Source organism: Bactrocera tryoni, chromosome 5, assembly GCF_016617805.1.
Source record: "Bactrocera tryoni isolate S06 chromosome 5, CSIRO_BtryS06_freeze2, whole genome shotgun sequence".
In the NCBI taxonomy this organism is placed as follows: Eukaryota; Metazoa; Arthropoda; class Insecta; order Diptera; family Tephritidae; genus Bactrocera; species Bactrocera tryoni.
Window position 1 is genome coordinate 48,535,501 of NC_052503.1, and position 24,055 is coordinate 48,559,555.

Sequence of the window (24,055 nt, forward strand, 5' to 3'; positions counted from 1 at the left end):
TGTTTCTGAAGTTTTCAGCGAAGAGGTCTATAGGTGGCAAGTTTAGCACTAGTTCAAGAGGCGTCCTTGGAATTGTTCCTAAAGCTCCCATTATGCACAGCGCAGCGAGCCTCTGAACCCTTTCCATTGGCTTCCGGTAGGTAGATTTCAGTACGTCTGTTCTTCATACTACTTTACCGTAGAGCAGAATTGATCTCACAATAGCTGTGTAACACCAGTGCATGAGAGAGGGAGAGACCCCCGGACTGTACCGGGCAACTGCTTACATGCATATAAAGCATTGCTAGTTTCTACACTCTTCCTTCCACATTGTGCTTCCACAGCTGTCCAAGCCTATTTCAAGGTTCTTGGTGCTGTTCTTGAGAGAGAGTTGTATTCCATTTGTCGAAGGAAGAAAATCACAAAATATTGTCCATATAATAATTTTGAGAAATCCCCACAAAGTTAGACTGCTTAAGCGGATAAAAACTCCGTTAGCGGTAACTTGAAATCTTCTGTTTCTAACTGTTTGTCTCGGCACTTCAACAGTAAATATAATAAATTTGTTTCAAATCTCAGATGACAGAGTCAGTTTTAATATTTACACGCGTTTCCAATTCAGTGTCCACTGTTGTATATATGTATGTATGTTATAACATTAAGCAGTCTCTTTTGTATTTTTACATTTGTTTCTATTTTATGTTTTCTTCCATTGATAGTCGACACATGTATTTATGGATATAAATACATATATGAGTGCATATTTATTTTTTTAAATCACACAGCGACAATTTGCAGGCGCAGTAACTCAATAAATTCTCTACTTATGCGCTTTTTCGTTGTAGATGCTGGAAATAATTCGTAAAAAATGAAAATCCTAGTAAAAATTGATTTTTTTCGCCTAGTTAAGCCACTGACGGCTTTGCCAACTAGCAAATAGCATAGCTGCATTGTAATGAAGTGCCTAATTTATGATTGGAATTACTAATTCAATTTGGCAGATATTTTTCCGACTCAATATATATTTTTTTTGTAATATGGCGTTTTTACTGATCCGTTTTTTCGTCATATTTTCAGAATTAATATAATGGCGTTAACCAATTGCATATCTAACATAAAAAGTGAACGCCATTAGCAACTGCTCAGCGGTTGTTTCTAAAAAGTTGCGTAAACTATTTCATTATCATTGGTAGACATTAATTTCGTATTAACACGTTGGGCTTTAGATGTGGCTCTCCAGTAACCTCAATAAACTTGCTCGATCTTATAGCATTGACAGACGGCAGCGTTAAACCAGATTAATTGCATTTTTCAGGATTAATTCAGGAGTTACCACAGCTAACTCCGTTGCTGAATCCAAAAATAACTCTCAAAATTTTAGGGAGTTTGTGAGATTTTCGTTGGCAACATTGTTAAAAATGGCCAATTTTCATCTATTGTGAATGAAATACAAGCAACCCTGACAGCTGTTTATCAAATTCTCAATATAATATCAATAAAACTTCTATGTTATGATGCAGTTTTAAAAATAATGTGTTGATATGCTTTTGTAATAAAAAATGGTTTGGTAAAAATCGGTCGGCTAACAACCGTAATGTTTATCTTCTATCAATTTTCATTGAAAATATTATAAAAAGGACAATGAGCTGTTTATGAGAGTTTCAAACTCGCATAGCTGCCGTCTGTCACCTACAAATTTGGATCTGATTAAGTGAGCAGTTAATCCGGATTAACGCTGTTAAGGCTATTAGGTTATTCAACGCTTACTAATGCTTCAATTTCGCTCATCGAATTCATTAATATTTTCTGTAAGCTCCAAAAAAGAAACAAAGGTTGTTTCTTATATTTCGGGTTCTGGCAAACCTAGTAATGAAATCCGGCAGCCCACAACTTTATCGTAAAATCTGACATTTTTGGTGGCAAACATACGCGCACCGTTTGGACCAGGACCCGTATAAATATTCATCTCGGTCATTGAACATTTTCTCGCGATTATTTTCTACAACTTTCGACGTGGACCAGTGTTTAACGATGGTAAGGTGAATACAATCGAGGTCGTGGATCACTCCAAGACGAATTTTGTGAAGGTCGTCCAAAATAAGTTGTTGTTTCGTAAACTATGGATGCTGTGCGCAAACTGATATCCCAAGATCGTCATGTCACCTATCGTGAAATAGAGAGAACATTTAGTGGGACCAGCATGCCTGTACATTCAATATTGCATGAATATTTGAAAGAACGCAGAAGAAAGGTGCATAGATCTTAATGCAGAATATTTTGAAAGACAATAAAGCGATTGTGGAGGATTAATATTTGTTTTTGTTATATTATTAGTGCTGATATTAGTGCGAAAAACCAATCTTAGAAGTAGTGGCTTACATAATGGGTTTTCAAAAAAGTCTTGCGGTATTTTTATTGAATTTTTTTATTTTATTGAAATTGAAATGAATTTTTGATGACTCATGCCCAGCTCTTAACCGATGCTACGGCTGCTACTATGCCGGTCCCTTTCGACCAATTCAGCGATTTTATCGCAATTTTCGACGACAGGCCTTCCAGAACGTGGCGCAACTTCGACCACCTCTACACCAGAACGAAAACGTTGAAACCATCGTTGTGCGGTGGAAATGGAAACTGTATCGGATCCATAAACTGCACAAATTTTATTGGCGGCTTGAGATGCATTTTTGCCTTTATCGTAGTAGTACTGTAAAATATGCCGTATTTTTTCTTTATTTTGCTCCATGTTTGCGACGCTATAACTCCTGAACGACTTAAAAGAAACGACAATCAATCAAACACGTGTTAGCGCGTGAAATGAGCTTTCCAAAAAGGTATAGCATGACCCGATGTGACGAATAAAACTAGAACTACGCGCTTTCAGCGCCAACTAGCGAAAATACCGCCGCGAAAATATGTACCTTACTGAGGTAAATTTTCTTAGAAAATTTAAAAGTATACCCCACTATCTTTCGTTTCCAATGGGTTTTCAACTTCACTGAATTCTTTTTATTTGGTACCATTTTCAAATTAACCGTTAGAGGCATACCAGGTTGATATTGTATGCATTTACTCAAGCAAGCTAAGTCTATATATCGCTTACCCACTTAACCAGAAACGCTGCTTTACTTGAGCATTTGTATGTATGCGCTCTACAATATCCTTTACTTGCAACCAAAATGCAATATCCTTCTTATGCAAAGGATAATCCTGCTTTTGGCATTTTTTATACAGCTTTACGACCGATTTGTTGTTTTCGTATGCGTTGGTGCAGCGAGTGCATGTTAAATAAACCAAATTTCAAAAAAGAGCAACAACAATAACAATAAATATGAGAAAACATTATAAGCCGCCTTATTCAGCAGCAACAGGGGAAATGCATACATATTTACATATTTACATGTAGGTGGGTAAACATTTTGGTTTATTGCGCTTGTTTGTTGCAAAAGCCGAAGCATTTGTCGGCATTGTTGTTGTCCTCCACTGGCATTGCAACGACTTGTGTGGCATTCACGCAATGAAGGCAGCAAAAGAACAACGTCAAATGCAAGTTGGCAGCACTTGATGTTATATGCATGTGTGATGTACATATATATGTTTGTATTTACATTTGCAGGCAACATAAAATAGCTGTTTTCAACTTAGTGTTAAACAAATAATCCTATAACCAATACAGATGGTACATACATACATATATACGTACATGCATAGTTATATAAATATGTTTACTTGCCTAAAAAGGTATATACATACATACAAACATACCATATATGTTGGTATAGAAATATGTATTATGTAAAGTCAACATAAAATGTTATTACAGTCGTGAAACAATAAAGTTGCTGGTGTAAAAATAAATAAAATTGTACGTTCAACAGTTTACAAAAACTCCAACTTTTGTAAAATACATACATATGTACATACAAGTGTATTAAATAAGCCTACAATTTGTGCGAGGTCTGGCATATGCCCTTATTTGCCTACAAATGTTGTTGTTGAATCTTTTCTTATAAATTCTGACCTGTCTTAACAATCAATTAACTGTTAAATGTTACTCGCATTTAACTTCTTGAGAGAGGTCCGTGAAAATATTGAAAAACCATTTAACATTAGAGCAAGAACTGGTTGAGCTTGTATGTATGTATTTAGGCACATCAAAAAAAACAATAAAAAAACAGCTGCCGCCTTGCTGTAATTAGAAAAGGTCGCTATTTTAAGTACTGTGGCAGGTAATTTCCAATTTTCTGTTGGCTTGTAAAAGCAATATAAAATTACAACAAAAACTTGAATTTTTACTGACATTGTTTTCAAAACAATTGCTTTTTTCTATCTGCTTGTAGCCTAATTGTGTTAAAAGTAAAATTGGAAGTTCAAAAATTTTAAGATGGCAATGTCGTCCACACATGACACTATCTTAGGAACCTTGCCGTCCAAGTTCCTTAGCAGTTTATTCACCACTAATCTCCATATGGCCCATTTGAGGCCTTATGTTCCACCTAGGAACTACGGGAAAATATATATAATCTCCATAGAAGCGAAAATAGCACTCCACCTTGGGGAGAACCGCTACAGACTTCTTGGGTCATTCTAGCGTCATTCCATTCTGGTCTCATCTTTCTAAAGGTCAAGAAGCTTCTGATCATGCGTTTGATAGCAGGATCAACATCTACTGACTTGATACTTTCCAGAATAGACTCCGTAGAGACGTTTTTGAACGTTCCAGAAATATCTTGGAATGCTCCAAGATTGTATTCCTTACATTCAAGAGCCTTTACGATTGTAGATACCAGTGTATGGAGTGCTGTCTGTACTAATCTGCCTTCGTATATGCGAGCTGCGCCTTGGACAAGCTTCTAGGAGGTGCTGCGGCGCTAATATGCACGTTCAAGTTTTTCTCTAACGTTTTTAGCAGGAAGGAAGTTAAGCTTATAGGTTTAAACTCTTTCGAGTAGTTTGGGTTGTTTCTATCTGCCTTCAATATGAAAATTATCCTAACTTCTCTCCATCAGTGCGGTACATAGTTGAACTTCATGCATCCTAAATATCACGGTTAAGAATTGTTATTTAACGTTATTGTAACAAAACACTCGAAAAAAAATAATAAAAAAAGTATCCAATCAAGTATACAAAGCTAGAAGATCGCTTTGATATTCGAACTGTTTCTATATTTGCAGCTTTTTATATTTCAATCCTTCTTTATAATTTAATAATAATGCTAAGGCTGTGCTCATCATTTTAAAATTTTTAATTTATTCTTCAAAATCTATGTCGTCCCCCTTGTGCTAACGTTTTTTCTCCAATCCTCGAAATAGTTTTTAGAATCAATTTCCGGAATAGCTTTCAATGCGCGTAGCGATTCACATTTAATGGCTTCAATTGACTCAAAGTGGTTTTCCGAAGCGGTCGTTAGAGTTTGCTGAATAGCCAATAGTCACTCGGAGCTAAATCAGGTAATTTGGCAAAAAACTCACGAAGAATCAAAGTAGGATGTGACGGTACATTATCGTGGTGCAAAAACCAAAAGTTTTCGGTCCATAACCCGGCCTCTTTTTAACGAATGGCTTAGCGCAAACGACGCATAACACTCAAATAGTATTCCTTGTTGACAGTTTGGTCGGTCGGAAGGAATTCGGAGTGCACCACACCTGGATAATAAGAAAGCTGTCAACAAAACCTTAATATTTCACCTGCTTTGACTTGTGTTTTCAGCTTCAGCTCACCTCTGCCACGATATTCGGCCGATTGATCGCCTGTTTCTGGGTCGTAAGCATAGACCCAAAACTCATCGCCAGTAATAATAAGCTTCATGACCTTGTATGCAGAAAGCATTGAGAGATTTTGAAACCCATCGTGCTTTCATTTTTCGTAAGCCTAAATTTATGTTTCAAAATAGTTTTCACTGATCCTTCTGATATTCCAACGATGCCATTAAGAGCTCTGACTGTTAATCGTCGATTCTCAAGCACCAATTCCTTGATTTTATTGAGATATCGATCTTAAATTTTGCACCCGTTCTTATTTCCCTGCTCATTTGTCGCAACCGCCGGTATCGTACCTTTAGCTGTCATACATACAAACTGAACGATCAAATACAAGATACAAATGATTTTTATACTCTTTTGTGCTATAAAAAATGTACCTGTGAAGGGTAAGTATTATAGCTCCGACACAGCTGAAACCAACTTTTTGCTTGTTATTGACTCAATTTAATTTGAAAATCGATTAATTTAGTAACAATAATAAATACAGCCAACCTAGTTTCTAAGTTTTCACAGCCTTGAGTAAAATAGTGCTATTGGATGTTAGTAAGCCTCCGAGCTCTTAACCTTGAATTCTCGATTGTTTACATTTTCGCACACATTTTTGTTTATAAACAGTTATAGGTATACATTTATTGCATACATACATATCTACATATGCATATAACTCACAAATTTGCTTCAACAAACTTTTATTGAATTTCACTTTTATTACCACTTGAATTCTGCACGTATTTTGCGTGTCTCAAATATACAGTTATGTGAAAAATTATAAGGACAGGGATGCATCATGAAAATTTCCGCCAGTTAACAGCATTTTTTATCAGTCCTTATTTATAAAAACAGATTCTGTTAGACAAATGCAAAGCAGCGAATTTACTGAATGCTTCCAAAACACTGGTTGGACAAGCAATAAAATGGGTTCCCCAGATTGAAACACGCGGCAGGAAGTCAAAAATAGCATTGTTTGTCAAAAAAATATAGAGTGCTGTGTTAAGAAAAATCCATTTATTTCGTCAAAACTTATAAAATATGATTTGAATATTGATGTAGACCCATCAACTAACCGCAAAGTACTTATAAAGGAAAATCTGAAGAGCCGAAGCACGAGAAAAGCAGAGGACTATGAAGGCAACCGATTATGTTGCAATATTCCAAGAATGAATGCTACGAGGTATGACAATTATGTAATGGGACTGATTCCATAAAAACCGTATATTTGAAAATTATTCTACAACTCTGCCATCCCCTTCAAAGTAGTCCCCTTGGGCAGCTATACAGCGATTCCAGCGCGTTTTCCATGCTTCGTAACATTTCTGGAACGCTTCGACTGGGATGTCCGCGAGTACCCTCGTCACGTTGCCGCCTGGATGTCGTAATCCTAAATCTCAAAATGGGTTCCTTTGACTACCGATTTTTGTTTGGGAAAAAAGTTACAGCGTGACATGTCGGGCGAATAAGGCGGCTGTTGCAACATGGCGATCCCTTTAGAGGCCAAATACTGGGACACGCTGAGGGCGATGTGGCACGGCGCGTTGTCGTGATGAAGGATCCAGTTACGACTCGTTTTCGCAGTCTTTCGAGTACTTAGCAATAGTAGACTTGATTCACAGTTTTCCCCGGTGGAACGAATTCTTTGTGGACGATTCCACGGCTATCAAAAAAGGCAATAATCATCGTTTTCACCTTCGATTGGTCTCCCACTCCGCGCCTCGTCTTCCACGCTTTCACGCCCCTCCTTAAACTCTTTGTGCCATCGAAACACCTGGGCATGACTAAGAGTACTATCGCCATACATTCTTAAAATTTTAGCGTATGTTTCCGAAGCTGTTTCGACCAATCTGGTTCTACACTGCAACTCACTACAAACACACGTCTATTCAACTTGACTCAGCAGGCGAACTAAACAAGCTAGAGCGATGGTACATATATCAATGGAGAGGGGAGGAATGTCGGGAAAAGTGAAATGGAATTTCAAGGTCACCATAAGCGCCGCAATAAAATCAGTCTCATTACTTAATTGCCAAACCTCGCACAGTATGCAGAAGACAATATGCCACTTAGTTTGATATTTATGCAGGACAACGACCCTAAAAACACGGCTAAGTGTACAAAAGATTGGTTTAGGGTCAATAATGGAGTGGCCACCGCAGTCTCCGCATCTAAAATGTATTGAAAATTTGTGGCATACAGTGAAAGCGTCCTTAAGAGAAAAGTACCCAAGTAATAATGAAGAGCTTTTTCAACTTATTCATAATTCATCGAATGCAATTCCGGTTTTCGTCTGCCTAAACCTAGTTGACTCTGTGCCGAAGCGGTGTCGATGAGTTTGAAACAACCATGGATTTTCAACAAAATATTAAACTACTCAGAAATTGATATTATCACAATTGAATGAAAACCAGTTAATTTTTTATTTAATATGGGTAAAATTGAAAAAAAAAACTCATTTTTAGTTTGTACTCAATTAATTTGATTACTTAATTGCCGTTAATTATACCTCCACATTTCTAGATAGACTTTGAATGCATTAACTGCATACCACTGTCCTTATTATTTTTCACATAACTGTTTATGTATGTTTTATGACAGCCTGTATTTAAGAGCATTTCGCTCGCACTTTCTCTCCCAATTTCGAATGTTTACCTTGAAAATCATAAGCACACATGTTTTTGTGGTTTGTTTATGATATTCTTTGGTTAAATTGCCTGCTATTTTATAAATTTATTTGCTTTATTTTTATTGCAAGTAATGGCGCAGAAATCCTCCGCCTACTAATATCTATTATTTTAAGTACATAGTAAACTAAATAATTTGTAAGCAGTGAACAGGAAAGAGAAAGTGACCTTCGTTTTATAAAATAATAAAAATTTGCTAAATTATCGGATCTGCTTAATAGTTTTATCTGTTTTTGCATAATAAAAATATTAAGAAAGCTATGGTTCAAAAATCGGCGAAGTAGTTGTGTTATCTTTTGGATGCATCTTCTTCTTTTTATTGGCGTAGACACCGCCTACACGGTTATAGCCGAGTTTACAACAGCATGCCAGTCGTTTTTCTCTTTTGCTGTTTGAAGCCAAGTGGAAATTCCAACTGTAGCCAGGTTCTTCTCCACCTGGTCTTTCCAACGGAGTGAATGTCTTCCTTTTCCGCTGCTTCCATCGGCTGGTACTACATCGAATACTCTCAGAGCTGGAGTGTTTTCATCCATTTGCGTTGGGTTTCAAGGTTGTTGTTGGTGTTAATGCTGCTTCTCAGATAGACAACATTATTTAAAACTTTGAAGTTATGACTGTCAACAGTGACGTATGTACGTGGGTGCCTAGTCGCGAGTGCGACGACTGTTTGTTTGATGACAGGAGATATTTCGTCTTGCCCTCGTTCACTTATCCGGTTTGGAGAAAGCAGAACTAACGGCGCGGTTGTTAAGGCGAATGATATCGATGTCATCGGCGTACGAAAGCAGTTGTGCACTCTCCAGCAATAGATTCAAGAAATCCTACGATGGGAAGTCGGCTTGTCTGTAACACCGTTTGACAACGGCTTGGAGAGATCCTTCTCTATCCCGGCGGTGCGTTTGTATTGCTCAACGTCAGTTTACGCAGCCGTATTAGTTTTACGGGAATATCAAAAGGCCTTTCAGGTCCGAATTAATATTTTGGAAAAAGAGAACGGCTCATATGTCGTGATTACCTGATATTCCAACGAAACCGAGTAAGAGCTCGTGGTCAGCTCACCGATATATATCGATGTGAACTGTCTGAGAATGTTTTTCAGTTTAAAATTTTAGCTTTCTAACACCACGTAGCATTTATACAAGCCTTATAGCATTACTAAAGCCATATAATGAAAATATAATGAATTTCTTTTTTTTATCAAAAATCACTAAATGTTTCTTACCCCAAATAGATATTATGATATTTATCATTAAATGAGTTTGTCTATTTCGGGCAATGCGGGCATATTCACATAAACACGTCACTTTAATGGAACTAACAGCCCTGTATATGATCCTTAGAGATTTGTGAAGCCAGAATTGCGCTCACTGAGTGGACTTTCGTGCTTTAATCTCAAGTGGATTGCGCTAAAATGCCGCCTACCCTCATGAATTCCCACAACTGCAGAGCGACGCTTGAATCACATATCGACCGTGTTTTCCACCGCCTATTTGCGCTATTTGTTATTGTTATTGTTGCAAGATTTCTAGTAAAATTAAGCTGCCAAAGTAAAGTATTTTGGTATTTTTAGCGAGCTTGTTTCTTAAACGCAACTTTTATGTACCATTTTGTGTGGGTGCGTGTGTGTGTGTAAAGTATTTTAGCAGCATCTCAACCGCAACGTTTCACACTGCCACGCAGCGATGCCAGACCGCAAGAAAATCAGCGAAGGCTGCTCAGAAGGAGCCTCCAACAGCAGCGCGTCGCAGATTTTCGCTTTATTGCCGCAATCTACACACTTCAAGCTGAAATCGCTACATTTCCCCGCGCACTGGCTTCTTACATTACATTGCCACATTGTTGCTGTTGTTGTTGTTGCTGCCGTTGTGCTGCTCTGTTGTGTGCGGTTGGCTGGCTTACCAACAGATTTCGCCCTTAGCCAACAAAAAGCGCCTCTCTTGGCGCCTTTTGTGTGCATATATTTGTATTTGTATATCTTGCTTTATGCTCATATTTCGCTTTTTGTTTCTGTTTTTTTCACATTTGTGCTTTTACCTCCATCTTCGCTGCGCGGTGCTTCTCGGTTACGACTTTTTCTCTGCTCGCATTTGTTTTTGCACTTTGTCCTTGTGTCGCCTGAACGCCAACGCGCGCGCATCATTTACAAGTAAAGCGCACAACAACAACAACATCAACCTCATCAACATGAACATCACCTTTCCGCTTTGCTTTTGTATGCGCTTTCTTACCGACGTCGTCGCTTGGTGCGGGCACTTTGGCAAGGACACGCATTGCGTTCGGGGCTATTCGGCAGCGTCCGTGTGTGTCATGTGTAGCATTAATAAATTGCTTCGTGCTCGTTGTTGTTGGCAAGTTTTTTTTCGCAATTTTTGTGGCAAATGTTTGCTGTGGAAAATGGAGAAATGAAAGCACACGAAATGCATGAAAACGCCGGGAGCGTAGACTGTAGACAATTACAGATATTTTGGGCTTGAAGTGCGCCAGTTTTTTTTCATATTTCTGTTAAAGAAATAGGCAGAAATTAAATGTAATAATTTAGTAGGATTTTTACACCATGGCAATTGATTTCTAAGTATACTTAGTTGACTTGGGTCCAGTATGGGCTGAATTGCTTGGAAGAAGTTTTCAATTTTTTCTTTTCAACTAAACCTCTGTCCTGGCAAATTTAACGGAGTTATGTCGAAAATTTAGATATAAGAAGTTGATCAAAGATCGCACGTGAACTGCTATATGTAGTCCTTTACGAAGCCATAGAAAGGAAGAACTCCTGTGTTCGAACTTATAAATTAACAAAACGCTTAGTAGCCAATACAAATTTGAGTTTAATTTCCACTCCCGCCAGTTCGGTGGGATGCCAGAAGATAGACGCTCACAAGTGTTTAAGTCTTGACCTCCCAAACGCGGGACAGTCAAGCAGGAAGTGTTGAGTTGTTTTCACCTCATTTTCTTCCGTATTGCGGATGGCATCTGGTAAGGTTCCCAACCTTAAAGCATAGACGCCAACAGGGAATGTCCTCTTAAAAGCCCCACAACTAAGGAAGGCTAGCCTTACTGAGGGCATAAAGATTGCTAGATCTCTTGCGATCGATCTTGAATCAAAAGGCTTTTGCGACAGCGCAAGTACTGACGGTGACCCTGCGTTGGCCAAGCTTCCGCGTGGCCCACTTATCTCGTAGTAGAACACATGAGCATACGGAGCACCGACCAGCTTCCATTCTTCCGATTGCGGTTCTGAGGTACCTTTCCTTGCTAGCTCATCAGCTTTGTAATTTCTTGCGATTCCGCTATGGCCTAGTACCCATACCAATCTTATCACAAAAACACTCGCTGATATTGATAGCGAGGTTAGGCACTCCTCTACCAATCCTGATCGCACTGTTAATGAGTTCAAGGCTAGTATCGCCGCTCTGCTATCTTAGTGAATGATCTCTGAACGAAGCTGCACTCCGGAGCAGTGGATCTACAGCTACTTTAATGGCTGCAACCTCGGCGTGGAAGACACTGAGCTCCTGACAGTAAACCCTTCCACCAAGTTTTGACCCATCCGTAAAAAAGCTCCTTTCAAGCAGAGAAGGAGCCGTCAGAGTTCGGTTTGGCGACTCCATGGTCCAAGTATTCCGGTACGAAGTCGAAGTGTGTGAGAATATCCGAGTGTTCAGAGACATGTACTTTAACGAACTAGGCTTCTCTGAGTCTGATAGAAACTTTCGTAGCCATACATCTTCCGACAAGATGGCGTTAAGTGCCATGTTTGGAGTGGTATAGTCGTTGGTGCTATCTGGCTATTGTAAATCGAAATTAGATATCTCATTTTTATGTCTTAATCGAAATTTTTATATCGAAAAAACCTAAGTAAAGTTGTACCTTCGTTCTGTACGTTCATCTATTTCGATTATGCCGTTATGTGTATTTTTATGTCACTCAAACAATATACAATTTCGTCAATTTTAGCTATATCAAATTGTACTGCATAATTTTAGGCTTGAGATTAAATTCTGTTTATTTCATTTGTCTCGCATTCAATTCTCAAACGGTTTACGAAATTTACACAACATTCTCTAAAACTTTCTTATACAATTATACCGTTATATACTTGACAACTCAGTGTTACTGAAAGAAAGCCAACAAATTTTATATGACGCATTCTTAAGATTAACTTGATTTTATTCAGAAGATTTGCAAAAATACTGAAGAAGATTGGTGCTTAGTATGCTTAGTATTTTCAATAGCTGTGGACGTCTCCATAAGTTTTTTTTAATCAAAAAAAAAAAATAGATTCAGAAAGCATGTTCACAAACATATATGTATGTATCTAGTATTATACATACATATGTATGTATATACACTGAGTAGCTATTACATCCATCAAATAAAACTTTTGTGAGCATATAAGGAAACAACGCCTGCGAATATGCATTCAAATTGCTCAGGAATTTCATATTGCCAGATATATGTATATATAAATCGATATGGATGCTTACATATGTAAATATATATTTATACCTATTCTCTATTATCCAATGTGAATCATTCAATGCGTGTCCTTATATAATGTATATTGGATACATATGTAGCATATATGTAAGTTTGTTCGCACCTATTGCCCACTTCGTTGCCGCAGCTCGCTACAACTTCGAAGGATAGCTTTTAGTTGCCGCTGCGTTGGGTGGAGCTGTTGGGTAAAACCGAAAATATCTTACTGTTTGCCGTGTGCAAACTTTGTTGCCTATTTTGTGGGTGTTATAAGCGGTTAAGTTTCAGATCACATTTGGTACGAGCGAGCAAGTTTTCTGCGTTAGTTCTGTGCTCTTTTATTGCGACACTGTTTGACATGTGTACGCACATAACACACACGTACACGTGCTTTGGGCGTTGTGGATTTTGTTGTTTTTGTTGGTTTGGGGACAAATTTCTTGTCCTTTAGGCTTTTTGCAACCAACAAATTACAATTTGCTTTCATCAGCGTTCAAATGTTAATTTAATATTCCTTTCTAAAATTTCGTTAATAAATGAAATATATTTTATTTATAAAGTAAACACCGAAAATTGAGTCAATACAGTCCTTCTAATAGTTTTTGCCTACGTGGCTGCTTTCTATAAAGCGACTTACAATAAATGTTTATATTCTTATGGCAAAAATGTTTATAATTGTAGTATACATTTAGGATTCACGGTATGAAGTGTTATATCAGCTTATTATACATAAGAACTGGTATATATGATATGTGATATATAGGTGATATGAATACACAATAAAACATGAAACCCAGAAAAATTGTATCTTGTAAGTAAATTTTCCGCATGTAGTATACCTTTAGGGTTACTATGAGAAGTAATTATTCATATTATTATTATTTATATGATAATTCCTTAGAAAAATTTTATACATATGTATGTATATGCCTGATTTTGACATAACGAATTACAATAAAAATCTTATTTCTAAATGTCAAAGAACTATCATACCTACTTATAAATATATAGTCTACCTTTAGGATTGCTTTGAAATGCTCAGTAAGAAATACTACATGTTGTATAATACTAGGCTTCACTACATTTGTGAACACAAAAAAATTAAATGTTCAATTCTGTAATAAGAAATAGTTCAAAATTTTTTCGGGATCCCGAATTTGACGGGATTTCAAATTTTCGGGATTCACAAATTGATGTCAAACCGAACGATTTGCTAGAGAAGAGCTACAAAAAATAAAATTCTGAAGAATGTGCCCCCGAACTTAGCGGGATTTCGAAGTTTCGGGTTTCAGAAAGTGACCCAAAATCGAAGGAAAATATCTAATAACATTCGAATTCGTTCTAAAAAAACGTAATATAGTTTAATGTTGTCAGCGTTACGAAATGAGCTAAAGATGTTTTCGGGATCCCGAAGTTAACGGGACAAACAAATTTTCGGAATTCACAAAGTGATGCCAAATCAAGCGATTTGCTAGAGTTTAGCTACAAAAAGCAAATTTCTGAAGAATGTTCGAACTTAGCGGGATTTCGAAGTTTTGGGTTTCTCAAAGTGACACAAACTCGAAGGAAAATATTTATTAAAAGTAATTGTAAACGAATTTAGCGGGATTTCGAAGTTTCGGGTTTCACAAAGTGACACAAAATCGAAGGAAAATACTTACTAAAAGTAATTATAAACGAATTGGTTCCAAGAGGAATTAAGTTTGAATCGTTTTTCAAAAACTCGAACTGAAGTTTTTATTTGATAAACACTGTCTTTTCCAAAGAAAACGCGTATTTCTAGTCTAGTCAGCATAAGAACAAATTAAGAGCTAAAATGCAAACTCCCCCACTTCTAAAGAATTAAGCGAGCTTTGAATCTAAAACATAAGATTATCATAGACCTTTGTGTATAAAATGTACTTTTAACTAAAGGCCAGACCGTCAAGTGAATGTGCTTCATGCATCAAGCATGTTCCACAATGGTGGTGAACACAGCAGAAATAATTCGCCGCTACATAAAACCCACCATATGCTAATCCAGCTGGCCTTAAGTACTTGCGACTGCCATCTTTCACACTCCACTGTGCGTCACACGCCTAGCGAGCGAGTTCAGCTGCGGTCTGCTGACGATTGTTTGAGGATTTTTCACTCTCAACTTTGCTGCGCCGCTGCTTCTTTAGTTTTCGTTTTCCACAAACCGGCGACGACGCATGTTAATTTCCATGCGTGTGCACTAACCAATGCAAGGGACTGTCACTGACGGGGGTTGAACACTCGTTATGCATCGAAAAACTTCCCTAACCTTCGTGACTACGCACGCCGCTGAAATCCGAAATGCTACGCTGTCTGCCTGTCAACCACAGACGCGCCATGCCATAGCAACGCACATACACATACACATGTGCGTGCGGTGAAAAGTGACTGCCGGCCGGCCAGCCGTCTGCAGTTCACTTCCGCATCCTTTGGCGTTGTGAGCTTTTTAAGTTGCATTGACTATTGTAAGTATCAAAGGAGCAGGGGTTGCGCACCCGGCTTATCCTTATTCCCGTCCTTCGCTATAATGTCATTCATCATTATATCCTTGCTAGCAACGGTTTGGCTGTGTGACGGGCGTGCATTATCATGAGTTTCATATTTATTATGCATTTCATAGCGTAACCTCGTAGTGGTGCGTAGCTCAATCTCTGCTCTATGCATGTTCTCTTCTTCTTTCGCTCAGCAGCTGTTTTGTAACAGTATAGCAGTGACATTTACTTATAGGTTTGTGCTTTCGTAGGACGTGTTGACGGAATGCATTCAGATTGTACTCAGATGAGCTTATAAGATTTTGAAGACCAGCGGAATAGTGTTCTAAGCGTTCGGGGTAATGATGATGCCCCGTTTTTTAGTATTCTACTCTAAGAAATTATGCTCTTATGATTACGATATATGATTTCGATTACACAATTTAACGAAATAACCATCTTTGAAGATATTAATAGTCTAATTCTGAATTTTAGAAATGTCAGAGTTCCTATAAATTAAGTAGAAATAATGAGCCATTTCGAGGGTTCCCTACTTTTTAAAGGAAAGCCACAGAAACTTCAATATTTTAATAGGAAACGTTTATTATCATTCGAAAAAAATATTCTTTGACAATGTTTTTTTTTTTTTTTTTTGAAGATAATCTCTACGTCTCAGATGAACCATCCGTTGAGTCAAACTTTAGATGACTCTTTAAAGCATTTCGACTGGTAACTGGCGAATGACACGCGTGATGTTTAGCTCTAAGGTGCTAATGGTGTGACATCACACGATCTTAGTGACCAAACGACCGGCCCAAAATGTGAAATTAACTACTCACCGAAGTGTTTTCTCAATAAATCTATTGATTGATGCGATGTGTGTCTTGTTGAAACGAAATGTCGCCGAGCTAACGAGGTTCAGTTTCAGGCATCAAATAGTCGGCTATTATGGCGCGATTATGATCGCCGGTCGCTCACATCGGCAACCTTTTTAATGAAATATGGACCGATGATTCCACCGGCCCACAAACCACACCCAATCGTTGCTTTTTGGATGAAATGATAACTCTTGAATCTTTTCAGGTTGGTCTTCGTCCCAAACGCGACAATTTCGTTTACATACACATAGAGCCAGAAATGGGTATCATTTCTGATCAAAATTTGGCTCGAAAACGTCGAATGTTCTTGAAACTTTTCGAGAGCCCATTGAGCGAAGCGATGTCACTGGTGATTGTCTGCAGTTCTTGCACAAACTCTTTTTTGCAAGCTTTCAATTAAAGATCTCGACCTAAAGTGCGCCAAGTCGTTCCATACGTCGGTTCGAGTTGCTGCGAAAGACGCCGAATCGGCTCTTCAAGGTCTTCGCTGCTATATTTTCTTCACTGCGTGCTGGACGTCTAATCGGTCGAATATTATCCAATAAGGAATGCTGGTTCTCAAGATGGGAGACGGTGTTGCGAATAGCCGAACTAATCCCTCAGCTTTTCAGATATTGATCTGTAATTTTTTACATGTTCTTTCTCCCAAAAAAGCTGCTCATTTGTCGGAACTGTCGATATGTAATCACTATATCATATAGCTGCCTTATAAGCTGATCGATCAAAATTACATAAGTTCATGTATGGAACTTGTTTTTTACTTGTGAAGGGTGCTAAGCTTTGGTTCAACCGAAGTTAACGTTGTTTGTTGTTTTTTCTGTTATTTTCAGAAACTTCTCGACAACGAAATCTTTAAAGCGTTTAATCCTTAAAATTCATTACATTTATGTACCTACATACATACATACGAGTATAAAAGTTTGCTTGTTCTTTCGGTTTACGCACAAAAAGCAATAACAAAAACCTTTAACCAACATGCGTCATCGGAGCGGTTGAGGGCAGGTGGTGCACGGCTTTCATCAATTCATACACAATGTCATCCTTTTGAAAACGCTAACCACTGTTGTCACTGTTGCCATAAAGACCCTTTCTGAGGCGCTGTGGGCTGAACAATGATTTGTTGTTGCTGTTATTTGCGTTTAGAATGTTTCTTAATTGTGCGTACTTTGATGAAAACTGACAGCAAGTGGGCGCTTTTTTGAACATTTTAATGAATATTAATTTTGTTTTGAAGGGAAATAAATAATTTCGTCAGGGTTTAGATGCTTTAGGATTTTCAGATGAAACCTTAGGTTAACTTAGTGTTCCATTGAAAGGACGATTCAAAACGGAATCCCACTAGGACAGCTGAGGATGTGGGACCAATGCGATACTTAAATACTCCTATGTATTGATCGAAAAGACTTTCAAAAATCGACAAAGCCACACATTTGTTAAGGCGGTTGATATCAATTCCGACGATTACGCCAGTTTGACAGAAAGTGGGACGTCAAGGTATTTAACAAAAGTATTGCAAGAACTGGAGAGTGGAGAAAAAAGTATCCACAACACAACATTGATAGCGTCTGGCAAAATTTTCAGTTTACCGCTTCCACGCCTGTTGGGCAATGACCAGTAAGAACTACTGCGATTGCGGCAAGATGAACCTTACTGAGAGCGAGTAGTTTGGTGCATCTCCTGTGTTCCGCACTAGGCGAGAAGGATACGTTAGTAGCACAGAAGCTGTTTTTCGATCAGCACCAGTTAGGTGCACACGCAAAGATCGGAGGTCCAGCGCCAGAACCCAGGTGGGCAACTGAAATCCAAGTAGTTCGTAATGTGATGTAATCGGAACAATGGTGCTCTATCTAAACCTGTGAGGTCTCATACTTCTTAACTAATTTTAAGCGCACAGTGCGCGAACTTAAATATAGTATTGCAGTCTAGTTTTGCAATCGGAGCGCAAGCTTACTTCCGTGAAAGAGCCTCCACTCCGTAGCAGTACATTGACTGCTTTCTTAATGGCAGTCATCTCTACATGTAAAACGCTACTGAAAACTTTCCTTCCAACATTCGCTCTGAGTTTCGACCCATCAGTGATAAAGCTCACTGTGCTTCTTCTCAAGCGGCTTCGCCTATCTATTAGCCCCTCGTCGGTATTTGAGCTTTACTGTGCTGTCAGCAGTGATCAACATTTTTGGGAATGCAGTCGAAGAAGGGGAGAATTTTCCGTTGTCCCTGTATGGACTCTTTCATGTACCTAGCTTCCCTGAGTCTTATAGACACTTTCGCAGCAATGCATCTGCCGACTATGTCGACGCATGACTAAAAATCACGAGGCAAACTGTTCGCGTTTTAAACAAACAACTATGGAGATCAAAAAACACACGATCATAGAAAAGATTATACCAATCTAGGTAAACATATTTATCGTGTCGGATTGCACGTGCAGTGTAAATGAACCAGTCAGAGTCAAATTTCAGATTGAATGTTTAAATTTTTGTTTGGATTTTTTTTTCCTTTTCTCTGAGAATAACGACAGTCCACTCCAGCAGAATGCGAGTATATAGTATTTATTGTATATTTTTTCTTTACATTTTTTTATAACCAAAATGCATTACTACATTACATTGAATTACAAAACTGTATGTATGTACTCAAATGATTATTATTTTAAAACTAATGTTTTTCTCTTTCTTCTCATTTCAGGTGAGTTCAAATGCCAACAACCTAAGCAACTAGCACATAGAAGATGTGAATGTACTCAGTAATTAGTGCCTTGGTGGACACAGTGCTCGGTTGGGTAATTCGTAGAAATTCTTAGTGTTAAGGGGGGCTATACCAGTGTGACACTTTAAAAAAAAAGAAATTTTTAATTTGCATTTTTCGATAGCCCATATATTCAAAAATATCCTGTGAAATCGGCAGGTCGTATTTTAAATAAGTTTTTGAATGGCAGCGTTCTAAAGAGCGACCGCTCGGAGGTGCAAACATATATAAGTGAAACTTTAAACGCGTTTTTCTCGAAACGACATTTTCAAAATTGCTGCCGTCATAACCCAACGTGAAATTAACCGATAAAAAAATTCACGAAAATCGCCTAATTTTTCATGCGTCACACTGGTATAGCCCCTTAAGCAATTTATTATTTCTTTTCTTTGTTACGCACGATTTCATAAGGCACGTTTCGATACCAAATGGCTAATTGGCAAAATACAACCTTGTATGCAATGTGGATACCATACTCGTACATATTGATTATTGAATTTTTTTTTTTTATTGAAATTGAAATGAATTTTTGATGACTCATGCCCAGCTCTTGACCGATGCTACGGCTGCTACTATGCCGGTCTCTTCCGACCAATTCAGCGATTTTATCGCAATTTTCGACGCCACGCCTTCCGGAGCGTGCGCATCTTCGACCACCTCTACACCAGAATGAAAACGTTGAAACCATCGTTGTGCGGTGGAAATGGAAACTGTATCGGGTCCATAAACTGCACAAATTTTATTGGCGGCTTGAGATGCATTTTTGCCTTTATCGTAGTAGTACTGTAAAATATGCCGTATTTTCTCTTTATTTTGCTCCATGTTTGCGACGCTATAACTCACGAACGACTTAAAAGAAACGACAATCAATCAAACACGTGTTAGCGCGTGAAATGAGCTTTCCAAAAAGGTATAGCATGACCCAATGCGACGAATAAAACTAGAACTACGCGCTTTCAACGCCAACTAGCAAAAATACCGCAAGACTTTTTTGACAACAATATTATATAGCTGGCGATGAGTTTTGGATCTTTGTTTACGATTCGGAAGCAGACGATCAATCGGCCGAATATCGTGGCATAGGTGAGCCGAAGATAAAAACCACGTCAAAGCAGGCCCGAAACTAAAATTATTTTCTTCGACTATCGAGGTGTAGGGCACTCTAAATTCCTTCCGACCGACCAAACTGTCTACAAGAAATGCTATTTGAGTGTTATGCATTATTTGCGTGTATTCATTCTTCGTGATTTTTTCGTCAAAATTTCAACCAATATCGTGCCGCAACCATCGTATTCGCCTGAATTAGCTCCGTGTGACTTCAGGCTATTCAGTAAACTCAAACGACCCCTCCGGGGAAACTGTTTTAAGTCAGTTGAAGACATTAAACGTGAATCGCTATTCGCATTGAAGGCTATTCTAGAAATTGTCTTTAACAACTGTTTCGAGCATTGGGAATAACGTTGTCGAAAGTGCATTGGGGCGAAGGGGGTTTACTTTGAAAGAGACGACACAGATTTTGAAGAATAAATTAATAATTTCTAAATTATGAACAAAATCTAAGTACTAAAATTGATTTATTATCTCAACCGAATCTTGAAAATTTGCTAAAAAGATTAGAACTTCATTTCCCATAAACTCTGTGGTTTATAGTTATCTTCTCTAGTTTAAGCACTGAGAATCATTTAGAACACCCAACAAAGTTATGCTTCTGTCCTAAAGTAGCAATTCCTTTGTCTTTTTGTTTTTATTGATTTACTTTTATGTCATAGCATTCTAATGAGCAACCGTCTTTTTTATTTTTATGGTTTACAAGTTTTTTTCAATTGTAATTATAATTGCTGGAAAAAAGGGGTTTTAAATTCCCATCACGTAGTCGCCATAATGTGGCATGTAACACTCACGTACATAGTACATATGTACAATAAGTCTACATATTTGCATATGTCAGGCTTATGGTTGGCTGGTGTAGGGTTATTGCCGTAGACTTACAACTTCATGTGCGAGGTTTAACGTACTTTACGCTCCAACGCATGGGACAACGCATCGGCTCTGTTGGGCGACGCCACCGTAGACACATACATACATACTATGTATGTACTATAGTCATATAAACTGCTCTATGTTTGTTCTTACTTTATGCTAGCCATTCAGACCATTAAATTTTTCGTGTATCTTTACAGTAGTGAGCACAAAAAATGCATTACCCATTGTAAAAGGTTTAAAAAAAAAGTCTAATATCATATATGTAACAATATTGTAGACTAAGTCAAAAAATTAATTACAGCATTACTATGTTGATGACACTGACATATGGTAGGTCTTCAAACTGGTTCATTTATTAATTTATTGTTATTTCAACTATAAATTTTGTTCAATAATCGTTCGGAGTTTTATAATTGGGTATTGATATGATTGCAGCTTGTTATCAGTTTGCTTAAAATACTTTATCGACTTTTGTACTAGTTTTTCAATATTCTACGTTTAGCTTTTATCAATATTTTCCGCTTGCTTATGATTCACCAGTGTTTAGACTATATAATATACTATAAAGTTATATTATCGATAAGTTATTATCGATATTTTTATGTTACATTATTGATTTTATTGCGTTTGACTAACGCACATTTGTAATTATCGATAACTCAAAAAATTTGTTATCGATAATTCAAAAATTCATTTTCGATAAAAAGTAATTATCGATAATTGAGAAATTACTTATCGATTACTTAACAATTCGATTATTGTTTTAGTCTTCAAATTGGTTAATTTATTTGTTGTTATGATTACATTTACAAATTTTGTCCGATAATCGATCGGCGTTTTATGATTGGCTATTGATATTTTTATAGCTCGTTATCGGTATGCTTAAAATGCTTTATCGCCTTTTTATAAGTTTTTTTTCAACGTTTTACGTATAGTTTTTATTAATATTTTGCGCTTGCTTGTGATTTATCAAGGTTTATGTTATTGCAAGTTATATTATCGATAAGTTATTATCGATATTTTTGTTATATTGTCGATATTCCTTCGTTTTATTAACACATCTATAATTAGCGACAGCTCAAAAAATTATTTATCGATAATTGAGGTATTACAATTCGATGTTTGGTTTGGTCTTCAAACTGGTCATTTATGATTATTTTATTAACACACTTTTATATATATCGAAATCTCCAAATTTAATTATCGATAATTGGAGAATAGGTATATCGATTTCTTCACAACTCGAGGTTTGATAATACTTTTACAGCCTTTATTGATTACTTTATTTGGAACGGCAATAAGAATACTGTAAAAATTTCTTTTTACTTTCAAAATATAGTTTTTCTTAAATGCATTTTTAGTATTCATTCTTAACTTTTGTTATCGAAATGTTTTTACGTATATGTAGTTTGTCTTACTTTTATTTAAATGTCTAAATATGGTGATATATGACGTTATTATCTATATTTTCAAGTAATTTATCGATATAAAATATATTATAGTTGTTATCGATATCTATACATATGTACATACTACATACATATACATATATTTCAAGGCATCATTGCTATTTGCTAAACCCATTATTTGTATTTTCGAACACAATGTCGCTAGTTTTACAATCGGTTTTTTAATTATCGATATCGATTTTATAAATATCGATAACAATTCTTTTTGGTATCGATATCGCTTTTTAATGTAGATATTTTTATCGAATATTTTCTTCCATTTATTACCGATATTCGCGGATCTATCTATATTTTTTGTGGTTCGAAACCGAGTTTTGCACCAATCTGATGAAGCCCAAGATAATTTTTATGCTCAGCACGCGCTTTAAATTATGTCTGCTTGTTCATAACACCCTAGCGGTTTGAAGTCACAAACTATTAATTCTGTTTCGCCTGAAAAACAGTGTGCACCTTAATTCTTTCTGTCCCTGCCATTGTGAGTTTAATAAAATTTTAATTGCTGGACAAAAGAATAAAACTAAGACGTCGCTGTTGAAATGAATGAAATTGAAATAACTAATTCATTAGCTGGCTTATTAATTGTTTTCTTCTTCTTCTTTGAAGGGAAAATCGTTTTACGCGTATTTTTGTTATTTCAATTTCATTTTTGAATTTGTGAATGCAGCAACAAAGTCATTCGACTGCTGCTGCACACATACTCACACGCACTTTTCAACACATTCTTTTCAAATGGCTTTCTTGCTTGGCTGAGCGTCTTAACCTGTCGGCTATTAACAAGTGATTCACCTACACGCGACTCTTCCGGCTCAGTGCACCCGTTCCGCCATTGCGTGCTTTGGTCTGTTCTGTTTAGGTGCGTGTGTGTTTATGTATGTATGTGTACTTAGCTATTTGCTTGCAAAATTCTCTATTTTTATGATAACAAAAAAAAATATTTAGTCACTCGCCAATTTTACAGCAACAATGAGGACATACACACATATACATACACTGATTTGACCGGCAGTGCTTTGGTCTTTGACATCACTTGTGACCCGGTCCGTTGCTTGCATTCGCACACATAAGACTCTACCTTAATCTTTACTTGTTATACATATTTTAAATTTTAGCGGCGTTATGTCTCGCATGTGTTATTTTTTTCTGTTTTTAATTATTCGCAAATTTTTCACAATTTTTTCTTTGCTGATTTTGAAATATTTTTCCCTCTTTTGACAAATAAGCAAGTGCTCAAACGGGTTACCCTTTACTAAAAACCGTCTACAGTGGCCAATTAAAAAATGGCGTAATATTCTGAGGACAGATGAGTCTGAAATAGTTTTATTCGGTGGAAATGTTTCGCGATCCTATGTTAGAAGACCTCCAAATTCGGAATATAGTATAGTTAGTAAAGTTACCGGAAAGACTGTAAAACACGCAAGTTCCAATATCATGGTATAGCAAGGTTTTCGCACTACGTTGTTGGGCAAATTCACCGTATAAAGACCATCATGAATGCAACAGAATACGCCAAAATACTCGAGGCAGTAATGCTATCGTATGCTTCTGATAATATGCCACCGATTTCGGTCACGCAAAAGAGACAACGACCCAAAGCATACCAGC

General features: G+C 37.2%; 1 protein-coding gene across 3 annotated transcripts in view; it reads left to right on the forward strand.

Annotated features, from left to right (window-relative positions):
• The window catches only part of LOC120777376 (serine/threonine-protein kinase NLK2), a 285,060-nt gene that overhangs the window by 40,035 nt on the left and 220,970 nt on the right, over positions 1-24,055 (forward strand). The gene's annotated exons all lie outside the window — the stretch shown is intronic.